At 37.3% G+C, this 3,040-nt stretch overlaps 1 protein-coding gene across 1 annotated transcript in view; it reads left to right on the top strand.

Moving 5' to 3' along the window:
• The window catches only part of LOC105535382 (cytochrome P450 2C9-like), a 79,723-nt gene that overhangs the window by 3,656 nt on the left and 73,027 nt on the right, over window positions 1–3,040 (top strand). The gene's annotated exons all lie outside the window — the stretch shown is intronic.

The raw sequence follows: 3,040 nt of genomic DNA, 5'->3' as shown, positions 1-3,040 counted from the left end.
CCATCTGACAAAGAGCTAATATCCAGCATCCACAAGGAACTTAAACAAACTTACAAGAAAAAAAGAAATATCCCCATCAAAAAGTGGACAAAGGATATGAACAGATAGTTATCAAAAGAAGACATTTATGGAGCCAACAAATGTATGAAAAAAAGCTTATCATCACTGGTCATTACAGAATGCAAATCAAAACTACAATGAGATACCATCTCATGCCAGTTAGAATGGTGATCCTTAGTAAGTCAGAAAACAACCGATGTTGGTGATAATGTTGAGAAACAAACCCTTTTATACTGTTGGTAGGAATGTAAATTAGTTCAATCATTGTGGAAGACAGTGTGGTGATTCCTCAAGGATCTAGAACTAGAAATTCAATTTGACTCAGAAATCCCATTACTGGGTATACGCCCAAGGGATTATAAACCTTTCTACTCTAATGACACATGCACATGTGTGTTTATTGTGGCACCGTTCACAATAGTAAAGACTTGGAACCAATCCAAATGCCCATCAATGATGGACTGGATAAAGAAAATGTGGCACATATACACCATGGAATACTATGTGGCCATAAAAAAGGATGAATTCATGTCTTTTACAGGAACATGGATGAAGCTGGAAATCGTCATTCTCAGCAAACTAACACAGGAACAGAAAACCAAACACCACAAGTTCACACTCATAAATACGAGCTGAACAATGAGAACACATGGACACAGGGAGGGGTACATCACACACTGGGGCATGTCAGGGGATGGGAGGCCAGAAAAGGGAGAGCATTAGGACAAATACCTAATGCATGAGGTGCTTAAAACCTCGATGACAGGTTCATAGGTGCAGCAAACTACCATGGCACATGTATACCTATGTAACAAACCTGCATGTTCTGCACATGTATCCTAGAACTTAAAGTAAAACAAAAGAAAATTTCAAAAATATAAACTTTATCAATCACTTGATTATAACAACATTATTTCAGAGATCCTCCACCAAACAAGAAAACCTTTCCTATAATTTAATTTATTTAGCTATTAAATGATAGGCTGGGCCTAATCAATATCAAATTAAATAAGTTAAATTTGCAGGATGACTGCGTATGGTGGGCATTTAGTTCCTACATAAGAGAATTCATTTTTACAAAGCTACAGAAGAAAAAAAACTCCATTTATCAATTTACACATTCTTGTTTGCCTTACCTGGGATTCATATTTAAAATAAAAAGTTTTTGGCCAGGAACGGTGGCTCATGCCTGTAATCTCAACACTTTGGGAGACCAAAGTGGGCGGATCACCTGCTGTCTCTTATACACATCTAGATGTGTATAAGAGACAGCTCATGACACTGCGGAATTTTGGGATGGGGAAGAGGAGCATTGAAGATCGTGTTCAAGAGGAAGCCCGCTGCCTTGTGGAGGAGTTGAGAAAAACCAAGGGTGGGTGAACCTACTCCGTATCACTGACCTTACTGGACTGCTCTCCCCTCTACTGACATTCTTGGAAACATTTCAGGGGTGGCCAGATCTTTTATTATGAGTCCTGGTTGTTAGCTCCTTTCAAGCGGGGTTTGAGGCTGAGAGTCAAGGGAATTTGCACATATTTGTGCTGTGTGTGTACAGGTATGATTGTGCATACACTGTGAGTATAAAAGGTTCATTTAATCCTATGTTCTCCTGAACTTTGCTTCTTTGTTTTCAAATAAGAAATCCTGAATATAGGTTTTGAGTTCATTTTTTGAAAGAGTTAAAGAGCAGTGTTTTTCCATTACCTATTCCAGAACAATTCAACAGAGAATACTTGGCAAGTGGATGTGGTGGGAATGACCCTATCACACCCCTAGGGATCATGAACCAAACGGCATGTGCTTTCATTTAATTGAACTGTGTTTATATGGTCAGCCTCACTGACTAGATTTTAATTATTAGTAGTAACTCTGTAATCTGTTCTCCCTAAGTATAATTTGGCTGTGTTTCAGCTTTGCTTATCTTTTTCCCACCATATTTACGAAATTTTGGCTTGGAAATGTATGGTAATTTTTTTTTCCACTGCCATCTCTACTCATCTATGAAGTTTTACAATGTATCTGTTTATCAGCCTTGATACCAAATTTCTTTGTTTTTAAATTCTGTTTTCCAAATGAAGTGAAAGACTGAAAATCAGATTTATCTGTGAATCACACAACAAACTAACAGATTTCCAGCTGTTCGATGCCTGGCCATTCAGAGTACTATTGAATAAAGTCACTATTTAGGGCCCATAGATGTGAATTTGGGAGCTCTTTAAATATAAAGTTTAATATCTCAAAATGATAAGAGCTATTTATGACAAACCCATAGCCAATATCATTTTGAATGGGCAAAAGCTGGAAGCATTCCCTTTGAAAACCAGCACAAGACAAGGATGCCCTCTCTCGCCACTCCTATTCAACATAGTATTGGAAGTTCTGAACAGAGCAATCAGACAAGAGGGTATTCAAATGGGAAGAGAAGAAGTCATATTGTCTCTGTTTGCAGGTGACATGATTGTATATTTAGAAACCCTATCATATCAGCCCCAAAATTCTTTAAGCTGATAAGCAACTTCAGCAAAGTCTCAGGATACAAAATCAATGTGCAAAAATCACAAGCATTTCTATACACCAATAATAGAGAGCCAAATCATGAGTGAACTCACATTCACAATTGCTACAAAGAGAATGAAATGCCTAGGAATACAATTTACAAGGGATGTGAAGGACCTCTTCAAGGAGAACTACAAACCACGGCTCAAGGAAATAAAGAGATGATGCAAATGCAAAAAAATTCTATGCTCATGAATAGGAAGAATTAATATTGTGAAAATGGCCATACTGCCTGAAGTAATTCATAGATTCAATGATATACCTATCAAGTTATCATTGATTTTCTTCACAGAACTAGAAAAGACTACTTTTAATTTCATATGAAGCCAAAAAAGAGCCTGTATAGCCAAGACAATTGTAAGCAAAAAGAACAAAGCTGGAGGCATCATTCTACCTGACTTCAAACAATACTACAAGGCTACAG

The sequence above is a fragment of the Mandrillus leucophaeus genome, unplaced genomic scaffold, assembly GCF_000951045.1.
Source record: "Mandrillus leucophaeus isolate KB7577 unplaced genomic scaffold, Mleu.le_1.0 Scaffold1452, whole genome shotgun sequence".
NCBI lineage: Eukaryota > Metazoa > Chordata > Mammalia > Primates > Cercopithecidae > Mandrillus > Mandrillus leucophaeus.
This window is presented reverse-complemented; position numbering and strand designations above follow the sequence as displayed.